The sequence below is a fragment of the Clupea harengus genome, chromosome 24, assembly GCF_900700415.2.
Source record: "Clupea harengus chromosome 24, Ch_v2.0.2, whole genome shotgun sequence".
NCBI classification, from domain to species: domain Eukaryota; kingdom Metazoa; phylum Chordata; class Actinopteri; order Clupeiformes; family Clupeidae; genus Clupea; species Clupea harengus.
The window spans coordinates 18,019,803-18,035,448 of NC_045175.1; the positions used below are offsets into that span (position 1 = coordinate 18,019,803).

The 15,646-nt window shown below is 40.8% G+C and overlaps 1 pseudogene; it reads right to left on the bottom strand.

Annotated features, from left to right (window-relative positions):
* LOC105898249 overlaps positions 1-15,093 on the bottom strand; it is an 18,508-nt pseudogene extending 3,415 nt beyond the window's left edge.
* Positions 15,094-15,646: the final 553 nt, after the last annotated feature.

Genomic DNA, 15,646 nt, shown 5'->3' on the forward strand with positions numbered 1-15,646 from the left:
ATTTCAGTCTGGATACACCTGGGATATTTTTTCAGGACAGCTGTCATATAGCTGTACACAGACACACTGGACCCCCTTCAGTCTCCCTATCGAACAAATCAGATCAACCAAGGATCTCCAGAGCAAACAAAGACAGCCATGTTAGAATGTGGTTCATTAGCTACAGCTCAGTATTCAACACCATCATCCCCTCCACACTAACAGACAAACTACTCATGCTGGGCCTTATCCCCTCCCTCTGCAGCAGGATCATGGACCTCAATAGCAGAACACAATCTGTCAGCATTGGGCCTCTCTCCTCACAGACACTAATCATGCACACTGTCTGCCCTCAAGGTTGTGTGCTGAGCCCCCTGCTCTACACACTCTTGACACATGACTATACTGCCTCCTATGAGAGCAACTCCATTCATCAGGGTTGCTGATAACACCACTGTCATAGGCTTGATCACTGGTGGTGATGAGACAGGGTACAGGAGTGAGGTGTCAAGCTGAGTCACATGGTGCCATAAGAACAACCTTTACCTCAATGTCAGCAAAACTAAAGAGATGATTGTGGATCAGAGGAGAAGGAACAGAGGACATCAGCACCAACATCATCAATTACTTCACATAGACGGGTCTGCACTGGTGAAGGTGGGCACCATTAAATTACTAAGAGTTCACATCAGTAAGGACCTCACATGGTCAAACAGTACAGACCAGCTAATCAAGAAAGACCAACAGCAGCTGTACTTCCTCAGGAAATTGAGGGGACCACCCAATATCCTTACAAACGTCTACAGGTGCACTATTGAGAGTATGCTACCAAACAGGCTGACAGTGTGGTATGACAACAGCACTGTTCAGGACCACCAAAGTCATCAAGACAGCAAAGAAGGAGCTCTGACCATAGACAGGGGTGTGACACAATCCAACTGTATGTTGACAGTCTGGCAGGTGGGACTGCAGTGTGAGCAGTTCCTGCTGGAAGGAGAGAAGTGGGGAAAAGGGGAGGCAGTGTCACATGTCAGTTTGGTGAATTATGTGCTTGTTTGTTGATTTGTGTGGTCATGTGTTCTTTGCATAGTGTTTGTGTGAATTGTGCTGTAGCCAATGGGCAGGGGGGAACTGTGTGGCAGGAACTCCATATGTGGTTGTGTGGACTGACAAACTGATGGACTAATGGACTGATAGACACAGGGTTTATTGAATGATTGGGACACTGGGGGTAGAAATCCTTTTTAAACAGGGTGACTGAGAAGGAAGGCGACTCGACTGGTGGCCCTGGAGCGATGATCCAGCAGTGTCAGCAAGAAGTAAACAACCAACAGCCAGCTGGCGTGTGGAGAATAGATGCATGCTAGCATGAAAGGAAAGTGCTAATTATTAGTTTACACTGAATCATTTGTGTGAATGGGCCAGCCTCGAGTCTGCTGGTTGTTGAGTGTTTGTTCTTGTGTTCCGGAGGATTGTCTAAAGTTGCGGCCAGGGGGAAAGTGGAACCTTCATTGGAGGAAGAGAGAGAGAGAGACGCAAACTTTTCCCGTCCAAAGGCAAGGACTGCTTACCGCCCGCTATATGTGTGCATGGGTCAGCGTTTAGCCTGCGCCAGAACAAAGACCAACACAGGACTGTCTGAACTGATGGGTGCATTGGGATTGTGTTTTGTTTTGTTTTTGGTCGCAGCGGGGGAAGCCGCCGACCATATCTGTGTTTTTCGTCTTTGGGATACGGCAGTGCACTCGTTCAGCGGGGCAGGCATGAACTAGGTGAGTCCCTCTTAATGGTTTCCACTTACTTATGTTAGATTTAGGTGGTTTTCATATAATTTCAACTCGTATGAATTCCTCCCCCACAACAATGTATCACATTCACACCACCTTCATTAACAAACAAATGGTCAGCAAGACCCTCCCTGTCTGATGCCATTCACACCTTTTCATATATAGGTAGACCCCATGCCTATCATGCCCCCAACTTAAACTTTGAACCAGACCACAGACACACCCATTATGCTAAGTTGTGTATTGTATTGACTATAACTCAAATTTAACTTGTATGCTGAGTGTTGTTGTGTTGGAGAAAGAACATTGTAGAGACACCAACTGCTATGTGTAGTGAGAGAACGGAACGAGGAGCATTGAGGAGACATTGCAGCCTTTGAAGCCAAGGCCAACAAAGAGGAGAAACTACACTATGGACCATATCTCCTAATCTCTCCTACTCTCTCTCCAGCGCAGCGTGTTGTGTGTGCTCGAGGTCTGTTACGGAAAATAAACCGATACCCTATCCATCAGACCGGCAGTCCATCGACTTCTTTGCTAAAATCATGCAACCGCAACTAATGCCAGAGCTAAAATAGAAATCTGTTATATTATAGTATAACAGTGGTGTTTTCACAGGAAATCTGATGGAATACGCAGATATTCTGTGTAGCATTTCCACCCAGCCCCAACGACATCTTTCACTGGGGAGTTGAGTGTAACCTAAAGAGACGAGCGCCTGCGTGGAGTAAGTTAGCCACCCTTAATGGTGGTGTAGCTTGCCGTGTGTGTGAGCCCATTTGTGCACTGACATTTTATTATGTGTTGTGTTCACGCCTGTATTATAATACCAGTGTTGTGCCTAGCTGGGGGTTGCAGTGTCTGAGCCCTATGGGAGATTTTTTTTGTGTTTCTTTTCCAATTTATTGTATTTATTATTTATGCTAATAGTGTTGTGCTCCATCATCTTTGTGGGGCCTGTCTGTGGCTACTGTGCGTAGCCGCTTCATACTGTGGTTGACTGGGGTGGGGTATGTGGCAATAGGCCTGGTCTAACCACGTACTGTATTTTGCCAGGGACTGTGTGTGTAACTAAGTGTGTTTGGCTGCCGGCCCTCTAAAATAAAACTGGTAAACTTCACTCGTGTCTGGTGTTGTGTGTCTCAGAGGGGTCTGAACCTGTACAACATTGAGGTCGCAGTGAAAACAGAAGGAGTGTAACAACACTGTTGCTATGGGCACCAGAGACAACTGGATCCACCCACAGTACTGCTGGGAAGCTTTGGTTGAGACAGACGTCTGACAACAAAACTGACTGCCATCAGCCCTAGCTGCAGCATGTTGTGACTGAGAGAAGATGAGGGGAATAGAAGTGGCTGCTGACTGGTGATACTAGCAGGACATGTGCATCCATGACTTCTTGGAATTTAGGAAGAGCAGCAACATGCACATCCATGTAGGAATAGAAAGAAGATGCACCTCCAGCAGTCCACTTTTGGTGCTCTTAGTGAAAAGAAATTTCCCATCCGCTCCATTACAATCTCCCTCCACACCCCCTGAGCCTTGGTGCCCTTAGCAACTGTTTAACATGTTATGTACACCCAGATAAACATGCAACACTCACCTGAACGTCTCTAGTTTACAGTTGGGATCATTCAGTCTGTCTTTGAGCTCTCTGACACCTGAGTCTCCTGGGTGATTGTAGCTCAGATCCAGCTGTTTCAGGTAGGAGGGGTTTGATTTGAGGGCAGAGACCAAGAAAGAACAGCCCTCGTGTGTGATGAGACAACCAGACAGTCTGAAACAAGATATTGTCTTTCATCATTATTAGAGAAGGAAAATGTAAGGTATGCACAGTATTTGTAAATTCAGCCATTTTGTCAGTCAAAATCCCAAACATTTATTTATGAAAAACTATTTATTATAAAAGCAGATAAATCACCAACAACATTAATAAACGGACTCAGTCAGCTTTTACAAGTTAGCTGATGATTAATTCCAAGAGGTTGAAGAACGAAAAGTTTACGGAGATTCCATTCAGAACTAAAGTCTTATTAATGTCTTATTATTCTACTCAGATGCCTTTATGATTTTTATCATTTGATGGTTATATCCAAGGGTTATCGTTAGTATTAATTCTTAGAGACATAGGGTATTGCATGCATCACTAACCATTTCCCTCTTCTAACATGGCATCAGAATCACACGTATTACACATACATTAGCCTCCACGTAGCCACACAAGTGAAGGGAACACTCGAACCATCAGACAAGGAGCCATCTGATAAGGTTCCTGGCTTTTGTGTGTCTTGCAGCCAGAGACATTAGGTCGCTTTTGTCTACAGCCACAACAAGATGGCTGAAGCAAAGACATTAGCATCCATACCTGGTATGACCATATATGGCCCTTGGTCAAGATATACATCCCCTTTGACCTCCAGACACACCCATCCCCTCCCCTACATACATATGTTAATTCTACAATATAAAATGTCTGTACTTTCTGTAATGTATGAAAAGAAGAAGACCAACCCGTTAGCAGCCGACGTGCCTAGTGCATGCTTGTGCTGTGTCGAGCTGACCGTGGCTAGTGGCTGAATAAACACATTCTTTCACTAAGCCATCTTCTACAAGTCTGTTATTTCTGAAGAAGCTAACTTGAACCAAGCCTGGGCCTTCGATGAATTCGCCGGAGAACAGCAGATTCTTTTATTTGCATAGTGTACTGATATGGTGAATGTGTTAAGTGTTTGGATTCGAAACAGATTAACAGACTTTTACTACAAACATATACAAATGAGACACTTTGTATCAGTTATATTTAAACACTACAAATGTTCTTACATTAATGAATGAAAACACATCCTGAATACTGATTACATGTTTTCTGGCTGGCTCTTAATAGGCAGCGATTATACAAGTGCAAAAGTGTGGTATGCAAGTACACAACAATTCTGAGCTAAACTGATTGATTGGTCAACAGTTCATGGACAGCAAACTAATCTAGCACATGCATCAAAAGCTCCAATCAGAAGTGATACTAGATAGTAGAATGAAAGTCAAACACAAACCTTAATGTCTGTAGTTTACAGTGAGGGCTACTTAGTCCTGCAGAGAGAAGCTGAACACCAGAATCCTTCATTTCACTGTTTGTGAGGTCCAGTTCTGTCAGGGAGACCGATGACTGCAGAGCAGAGGCTACAGCCTTACAGGACTCCTCTGTTAGCTTACAGTCAGCAAGTCTGCGTAGAGTGAGAGGTATAGAGACAGAGAGTAGAACATGGTAGCATGACTAAAAATAATACTGTTCAGTTTAGAATGACAGACATTGACATTTTAACACTACTGAGTCCGAGCCTGTTTTTCACTCTCTTAGGTAGTCTGCCATGCCTTGATATTTTAGTTTATTTCACCTAACTAAAAACATTGAGGCAAAAGTGGCATGTATGATTATATTCTAGAATACCTCAGCAATAATAACATGGGAATGAAAGGAATGTAGTAAAAAAAGATTGAATTTAAATCAAATCTAAACAAACCCTTCCAAAAACATACTTTCAGAGGTGCTCAGACTTTGTACAAAAAATACATTGTAAAGATTTTGGAGCAAGGCTTTTGAACTCTGAACTTTGTAAACATAAGTGTTAGTTTTACAAAGGTGAGTTTAGCATTTAGAAAGTGTGTGTGGTTTCACTACTATATATTTATAATTTTAGAGTGACCTGTACCTTTTCAAAACTAGTGTCCCTACAAATGCATATTGATGAGTTAGGTGTAAACACACCTGGGACACCTCAGACAAGAACAATGGCCCTTACCTAATGGCCCTGGAATGTCTTTGTGGCCCGTACCCCCCACAGGATTTCTTGACACACCATGGCCCAATAGAGATCACTGAATTACCATACCCTTATCATATGAATAGCTGTCATTTGCTAATGGGCGGGTCGTTAGGAGCTGAAACCTCACTCAGAGACTGAAAAGTGCAAGAGACTAGTCCTATTCTCCTTACAAAGTGCTTATTTATATATTTGTTTCAAACTGTGTAAATTTGAAAAGAAAAGGGTTCAAGGTTTCTGGGGGTGTAATTTCTATGTCTCTCCGACAAAAACTGGCTGAGCTTTAAAAGCAATTCCCCATAAAAACCACCATATCCCTGCACAGGGAGCGTGGACTTCAGAGGGTTAACCATCAAATAAGGAGCAAAATGAGCTGAAACAGGTCATGGACCGCAAACGAATCTAACACATGCCTATGCTTGGTAAACTGTGGTGTTTCATTGTAGGTCTGTAGGCTGAATTTGCATAATTACAAGGAGATTTTTCTTTTAAAAAACACTGAGCAGAGGGCAGGTTTAATTCTTAAAACTTGGTTTCCACATTTTCTTTTCCAAGGTTACATTGTGCTGTTGACTTACAGATTATGCTTAAGTAAAAGCCATCTTATTGATGTCTCTTTTCTGTTGTCTTCATTTGCACGTTTGGCATTGAGGTAATCCAAAAGTAATGGAAAGTAATCAAGATACATTACTTTAATATTGTGATACTTGGATTAGGTTACTGAATACAATGTTTAACAGGTAATCAGTAATTGTATCGGTATACATTTTTAAAGTAACCCTCCCAACCCTGCTTGGTGATCACAGGGTCGCTCTAACTCCTGAGTCTGGATGCAGGGTGGCCCATGTGATCCGGGCTCTGATATAAACCTCCCCTTTCAACTGATAAAATACTTAAAAAGGTAATGTTTGTTCCCTGTCTAGTTAGAGAAGCTAGTGAATCTTTATGTGAAGCCATGCTCTCTCTCCCTTGATGCGCATCGCTGTTCCTGATTTTTCTGCCATTGCCTGACTGAGGTCTCCATTCCTGTCGTATAAAATTACTAACATATCTTGGCCACCTTGGGTAGCATCTCTGTCTGAGATATTTGTATTTATTTGAAACGGATTAACAGACTTTTACTACCAACAATACAAATGGGACACTTTGTATCAGTTATATTTAAACACTACAAATGTTCTTACAGTAATGAATGAAAACACATAATGAAAACTGAATACATGTATTCTGCAGGCTCTTGATAGGCAGCGATTATACAAGTGCAAAAGTGTGGTATGCAAGTCCACAACAATTCTGACCTACACTGATTGACTGGTCAATCCATACCATGGGTCAAAATAATTATAATTATCCCCTGAAGAAATATCACTTTGGTTCTTTTTCTTTGAAAATACACTCTGAATCTATATACTAACCATCTACAAACAAGCATTTGAGAATCTGTGTCAAACCTTCATTACACCATTACAACTACTTAGTGTACCAGGAGACATTGATAAGTGTCAGGAGTGTTCTGTCACTTTCTCAAAAAATGCAAATGGTTTTGTATAGCCAGAAGTGTGAACAGTTCATGGACAGCAAACTAATCTAGCACATGCATCAAAAGCTCCAATCAGGAGTGATACTAGATACTAGAATGAAAGTCTGCAAGCCAGCAAGTCTGCGTAGAGCAAGAGGTATAGAGACAGAGAGTACAACATGGCGTGGTAGCATGACTAAAAACAATAATGTTCAAAAGTTTAGAATGACACAAACATTGACATTTTAACCATCACATAAGGAGCTAAATGAACCAAAACAGTTCATGGACAGCAAACTAATCTAGCACATGCCTATGCTTTGAGGCCCTCAGTGTAGTATGGGAGCTCCATTATATGAAATGTGAACAAGAAAAACAGTCAACAGTCCCAGTAATTACACCTTACGAAGTCAGCAAGTCAACCCCTACACTCTCAACGTTCCAGAGCCACAGTGAAAGGCTTATTAAAGAGCAAACTCTCATCTATGTTCGCATGAGTACTTCCACACTAGACTTTCAGTATGTCAACGACATCAGAGGCTTCTAATATTAGAGCCTGAAGTAAGATTCTTCTAACCGTAGATCTCTAATGTTCTATTATTGGAAAGTGCTAATTGTCAAGAAGCATCCAGACTCCTACAGATGACAATAGAGCTGACTATCCAGCACAGCAACACAGTAGCCTACATGATGCTGTTTAATGTTTGCAGTACAACTGGGAAAAGTACAAAACTAAATGTAGTAAATTAATTGTGTAAGCAATTCAAATGAAAACATATATAAGAACAGAACACTTCCATTATCCTGCCATTCACGTACTTAACCTGAAATAAAAAACACACTATACACTCAATACAGCCTCACTGTTTATTCCATTTGAATGCGGAAAGTGGTGATGTGTGATACAGAACTATACTGATATTGTTCATGGTATCAGGAATCACGATATTGTAAGACCAACCTTAATGTCTGCAGTTTACAGTGAGTACTAGACAGTCCCTTAGAAAGCAGCTGAACTCCAGAATCTCTCAGGACATTGTGGCTCAGGTCCAGCTCTAGCAGGGAGTTTGTTGACTTCAGAAATGAGGCCACAACCTTACAGGACTCATGTGTGAGTTTACAGCCTTTAAGTCTACAAAACAACATGAAAAAAATGTTGTATGTTTGTATGTGTGCAATAAGACAACCACTCAGCCTGAAACATGAGACAACATAGTCAGACTATACATACAATATATTGTTTTAGGTAATCTTTTATAACTGACCAAACTGTTTCCAGCTTGCATTTTCAATCTCTAAGTAATTTTGATCCTTTCCCTTTATAAACTGCACACAGTCTCATACAGATGAATACAGCAGGACACATATGTACATAAAGACAGCATATGCAGTGTTCTCTGTATCTCTGTCTCTTTTGCTTGTTCTCTGAGTTTCATAAATAGAAACAAACAGACATACACACACACACACACACACAAACACAGATGCAACATTTCTGTGGAATTGCTATTGAATTTCACCTATTAACACTACTGAGTCCGAGCCTGTTTTTCACTCTCTTAGGTAGTCTGCCATGCCTTGATATTTTTGTATATTTCACCTAACTAAAAACATTGAGGCAAAAGTGGCATGTATGATTATATTCTAGAATACCTCAGCAATAATAACATGGGAATGAAAGGAATGTAGTAAAAAAAGATTGAATTTAAATCAAATCTAAACAAACCCTTCCAAAAACATACTTTCAGAGGTGCTCAGACTTTGTACAAAAAATACATTGTAAAGATTTTGGAGCAAGGCTTTTGAACTCTGAACTTTGTAAACATAAGTGTTAGTTTTACAAAGGTGAGTTTAGCATTTAGAAAGTGTGTGTGGTTTCACTACTATATATTTATAATTTTAGAGTGACCTGTACCTTTTCAAAACTAGTGTCCCTACAAATGCATATTGATGAGTTAGGTGTAAACACACCTGGGACACCTCAGACAAGAACAATGGCCCTTACCTAATGGCCCTGGAATGTCTTTGTGGCCCGAACCCCCCACAGGATTTCTTGACACACCATGGCCCAATAGAGATCACTGAATTACCATACCCTTATCATATGAATAGCTGTCATTTGCTAATGGGCGGGTCGTTAGGAGCTGAAACCTCACTCAGAGACTGAAAAGTGCAAGAGACTAGTCCTATTCTCCTTACAAAGTGCTTATTTATATTTTTGTTTAAAACTGTGTAAATTTGAAAAGAAAAGGGTTCAAGGTTTCTGGGGGTGTAATTTATATGTCTCTCCGACAATAACTGGCTGAGCTTTAAAAGCAATTCCCCATAAAAACCACACCTATCCCTGCACAGGGAGCGTGGACTTCAATGGGTTAAGCCTTTCTTATATGCTTCGTAACTGACCTCAGTGTCTCCAGCTTGCATTGTGGATCTCTTAGTCCCACCCAGAGCAGCTCAATTCCTTCATCCTGCAGGTCATTGTCACTCATGTCCAGTTCTCTCAGAAGGGAAGGTGTCCCTCGCAGCACTGATGCCACAATTGTACAGCTTTCTTTAGAGAGTCGACACTGATCTAGCCTGTTTATAAATGAAGATTACACATTATATTATCGAGGTATCTCAGTTACAACGCTTTTATTCATGTTCATACACAGTTAAACACACTCAGGGCCTCATTTACTAACAGGATTGCGCCTGTTTCAGGCGTAAAATAGCGGGTAAAATCCTAAAACCGTATTTATCAAAGGTGCCGCACTTTAGATTACCGCTGCGGGAAGTGGGTGTTCGTCGCAAAGAGATGGGAGGAGATGCGTAAAGTGCGCCTAATTATGTACCCTATTAGTAACGAAACAGGAGGTGTTTCAGCATGACATATCAGCTGCTAAATAAAAACTATGTGCCTGCGAGAAATAAAAAAAATACGAACATTAGAATTTTTTTTTTTTTTAAATGTTTATATTTGATATATCATTTAATATAGGCATATACAAAATTGTCCCACCAGCTAGCTGTTCGGCCACGCTTTACCCAGAATCGCCGCTCATTGTATGGTTTACTTTAAACCGTATTTTCACCCATAGTTCAAGCAAACCGAACGTCTGAAAATTTCAGTTGTCTCTGCCCTGTCCATGCTACAACTCCAGTTTTCAAATGTATCTGCCTAGGGCAGCATTTTTGAAAAGCATGGTTTTCAGTGTTGGAATGCGCCGTTTTAAAGTAAGGGGTGTCGTGTATTACTACCAGACTATTTAACGGGATGCTATGGAGCACTTAACCTGGCTATTAACACTTCCAGCCCCAAGGCTTTTTTTTTACTATGTTAGGTAGTCTGCCATGCCTGATATTTTTGTATATTTCACCTAACTAAAAACCATGAGGCAAAAGTGGCATTTATGATTATATTCTAGAACACCTCAGCAATAATAAAATGAGAGTAAAAGGAATGTAGTAAAAAACGTTTTTTATTAAAATGAAATCTAAAGACACTAAAATGAAATCTAGTTTTAGAGGTGCCCAGACTTTGTACAAAAACACATTGTTAATATTTTGGAAGTTTTCTTCTTTACTCTGAGCCCTGTAAACATAGGTGTTTGCCCCACATAGGTGAGTTTATCATTCAGAAAGTGTGTGTGGTTTCAATACTCATTTTAAGTAATATACAATGTAACACTTTCCTTCACTTAGACCACTATGCATATTGATGAGAAAGGTGTGAACATTCTGGGACACCTCGGTCAAGAACAATGGCCATGACGTAATGGGCCTGGAATGTCTTTGTTCCTACAGGTTTACTTGACACATCACGACCCAATAGTGATCACTGAATTACCATCTCCTTATCATATGAATAGTTGTCATTTGCTAATGGGAGGGTCGAAACCTCACTCAGAGGCTGAAATTTGCAAGGGATTCGTAATATTGTCCTTACAAAGTGATTATTTATATTTTAGTTTCAAACTTTACATATTTTAAAAGAAAAGGGTTCGAGGTTGCTGTGGGTGTTAGTTTTATGTTTCTAGGACAAAAACTCGCAGAGATTTTTAAATATATTAATCAAAATACCAAAAAGTCCCCCACGGGGCCCCGTGGGGCTTGAAGAGTTAACTATCCTAGCTATCTCTAGCTTAGGGAACCATATTAACAGTTTGCAGTTGCCTGTGTGTGATTAACTCATTTTAATATGTGTGAATATGAACTTGTGAACATAAACTCGTTAATAAGAAGCTGCACAGGCACCCTGAGGGGTAACCATAGCAGCCCAGAAACTCAATGTTCGCTGAAAAGTTGAATTTCCCAAAATCAGCTCACCAATAAAAGACATTCTTGAATTCAAAGTTATCACAACTTTTAATGTGGACGGAAGGGCTAAATGGAGAAATATTTATGCGTTTCTATATTTACCTGGGTTAGTTTGCTGTAACCTCATAAACCAAAAGCTCTAATTTTTATTATAGCTCATCATCTATGGTGGAACACGTAGGCTCTTTCTTCCCTATTTTAGTGGAGCGCTAAATAACACTAATGGGCGGTGTTAGGCGCAGATGACATGACAATGTTCTTGTTTGATAAATAGGATGCAAAATACTATGCGTTATTTGCGGTTTGGCAAAGGCGCAGATTAAGCTGCGGTCGCAATGTTAGTAAATGAGGCCCTCAGTGTTTATAAGCATCTCTCTCAGCCAGTATGCAGAATACATTTCCAAAATTGTCCCAAGTTGTTATCATTGCTGTTAACAAGGCTTTACTCCCAGAACCCACCCAAAACTGTACTCACCAAACTCTCCTGGAGACTTTCACTACAGGAAGTAGTCTGCAGAGCCCTTCCTCTGATCTCAGGTATTTCTTCAGATCAAACTCATTCATGTCTTTAGCTGACATCAGCAGCAGATAAGCCAAAGCTGAACACTGGGCTGGAGTCAGGTTCTTCTCCTCCTCTGCTGAGTTTATGTACCTGGGTAACATTTTAAACACAATATTCATAATCTTAGTTATACTTAACAAGTCTCTTATTATTAGCCTCTTATTTAAAAAGAGAATGCACCTCTCTACTTTCAAAACATTCCAGAAGAATAAAGCAAAACAAATGATAAGGATCAGCAGTAAATCGCATCAATACCTACAAACATACATTTCGTATTCACTACGGTTTAAATACATTCTGATGATTGTTGTGGACACTTAGATAATCATTTTGACAGAAGTTGACCAAATAGTTTGAGGACTTTTCCTTTATCTGGATAACAGAATTGCACAGGTTGATTTCAATACATTCATGATATTTCCCTTGAACCACAAACAGTTACAGTACATGTAGGAAAACCAATATGTTCAAAACAGTGACACCGACCCCAACCTCGACCCCGACTGAGCCCTGCTAAGGGCTTTTATTAGTATGTACTCTATCAGAATCAAACCTATGACATTGGTGTTGTTGACACCATGCTTTGCTAACTGTACTATTTACCAATTCCGTTGAATCTGAAATGGTCTGTATGAATTACCTGTTGATCTCCTCAACCAGTGAGTTGTCCCCTAACTCATTCAAACAGTGGAAGAGGTTGATGATCCGTTCTGGTGAGATATCTTCCCTGATCTTCTCTTTGATGTATTTAACTGTTTTCTTGATACTCACACCTCTGACAGCTAACTGTGGCAGCACCACATCCAGGGGTGACCGGATTTCAGGCTCCAACATTGGAGCCAGGCCGAGGAGGAATCGGACAAAAAGATCCAAATGTCCATTCTGGCTCTGCAGGGCCTTTTCCACAGCAAATCTGTAAAGGTCAAACCTTGAGTGTGTGAACCACCAGCTGATCTTCTCTTTCCATGTCTTGAGGAAGGGATTTCTCCAATGAACACCTTTATAAAGAACATAAAGAGCTGCCAAGAATTCCTGTACACTGAGATGCACAAAGCTGAACATTTTCTCTCCAGTTGTAGCACTCGCCACGTTGAAGATCTGTGTACAAACTCCAGCCTGCAGTGCTCCCCAATTTACATCAATGTGACACTCTACCAGGTCCTTTTCATAGAAGATCAGGGTGCCTTTCTCCAGATGTTTGAATGCCAACTTCCCAAGTTTAACAAGGAACTGTCCTTTTTCCTCTGCACTCATCTTCTTGCCCTCTGAGTATTTGTCATCCATTCTTTTTATCTGAGTGACACTATACAATGTGTACAATACTGTCAAAGTTTTGGCTGATTCTTCTTTGCTCTGATCTTCCAGTATTTTGTCCACCACATTGGCTAGAATACGGCAGAATACTGGTATGTGACACATGATGTGGAGGCTTCTATTCTTGTTGATATGCTCAATAAGTCTTTTAGCCTTCTCTGGATTCTCTATGTTTTTCTGAAAGAACTCATCTTTCTGGTCGTCATTGAATCCTCGAACCTCTGTCACCAAGTTGAAGCAGTCTTCTGGGATCAGACTGGCTGCTGCTGGTCTGGTTGTAACCCAGAGGAGTGCAGAGGGCACTAGCGTACCTTTAATGAGACTTGTTATGAGCATGTCTACTGATGACTCTGCTTCCAGTGTACAAATACAAGTCCAGTTTGAGTCTACTTTCATCCAAACCGTCAAGGACGAAAAGAATTTTGCATTCACTCAAGTCAAGGATGTATTCCAAATCTGCCCGATAAGGGTAGAATAACTCAAGAACATCAAGAAGGTTGCAGTTTTCCCCTTTCTTCAAATTTAACTCCCGAAATGGAAGAACAAAAACAAAGTCTATATCTTGATTTGCTTTTTCCTCAACCCAGTCCATGACAAACTTCTGCACTGCAATAGTTTTCCCCACCCCAGCAATTCCCAGAGTCAAAACATTTGTGGCAGAGTCTGTGAATATGTTTGCCAATTTGACTTGCTTATCTTCAGAACTTGGTCTTGTCCCAATCTGTCTCATGTCAATCGTTGACACTTCATGTTCATTGCTGACACCACCTGTGCGGCCCTCTACAATGTGAAGCTCAGCGTAGATATCTTGTACTTTGTAATTTCCAGACTCTTGATGTACAACAGAAAACCTTTTTTTCAGGTGTTTCTGAAGGTTCAGTTTTATTGATGCTTTTTTCTTTTTAACCTCCTCTGCCGCATTGTCATCTGAAGACAACAAAAGTCAGTTTTAATATGGTGAAATGGGAAATAACTAGTGGTTTATATTACATATGACACCCTAATCTTAATATATGATTTTCACTTTTTAGCTTTGTATGCATCATCAGTGCATTGTACTACCTTTCCTGTGGTTATTTTTCTAGTTGTATTTTCTTTTTTTTCTCTTTTATTTCTCTCAGCAACTATCATTGTTTTAAACATGTTGCATGGATAAACCTACTTTTTTCTTCTTTATGTATTCTTATACTTAACTTTAGATGTCTGTATCAATCTCCAAGCCTCACATTCTTTCATATGTGAAACATATAACTAACAGTTTCAGTCAAGGTTCAATACAAGTGCATAATGACCAATACATATGAAACAAAACAAGTAAAGCAATATACATGCCAACAAACAATATAGTGAACAAAGGGACCAATGCATTTGTAAAAAACAATACTGACATATTTCCTGAACGGCACCCCATACATAGTGGTACCATTTTTGTATTAGCAATAAAGGACACGCCACACCTCTGTTTATCTCTCTTCACTGATTTATGCTCTGATGCTCCACTCGATGGTAGCCACCCCCTCAACAACATCCTCCTATCTAAACACTCTCACCCAGTGAGCAGAGAGTCTGGTGGTCTCTCCCTACACCAGTCAGCCAAAAAGCTGTCAGTGGTGCCACTGTGGTGGGATGAGTTTCCCAGCTCCACACACTGCAGTATCACTCCCAAAGCAGCTGAAGACCCAACTCTTCTCTAATATCTTTTGCACTTAAACTTCAAATAAAAACTATCTTCTTTTTCCTGTTCAGCACTCATGAATCCCCAATTCTCACCTACTTAGAATATCATAAATACACCAAGGTTTGTGTAATATTTGTGTGTGTGTGTGTGTGTGTGTGTGTGTGTGTGTGTGTGTGTGTATTACAGCTAATATGCGCTGGATCCAAATGTGAAATCGCCGACATTGGGTCCTTACCCCCTCCTTGTTTTGGCCCTCCAGAGTCAGCAGGGATGTCCAATTGGACCCCACCATCCACTCTGCCCAGACCTGAGAGTTAGAGAGGGGGGGGCAGGGGACAGAGAACAAAGAGACACAGTGAAATACTTAATACCATAAATTCACCGAGGTTTGTGTAATATTTGTGTGTGTGTGTGTGTGTGTGTGTGTGTGTATTACAGCTAATACGCGCTGGATCCCCTCCTTGTTTTGGCCCTCCAGAGTCAGCAGGGATGTCCAATTGGACCCCACCATCCTCTCTGCCCACATACACAAATAGGCGCCTCATCAGAGATTGTGCAGTGTGTGTTTTAGCTGTCGCCAGCCAGCCAGTAGTGCCGTACTGTTGTATACTGCCAACCTTGCTATAACTACAATTCCCATGAACCATGTCAGCCAACCATAACTAAACATAACTCAACAAAACTAAACAT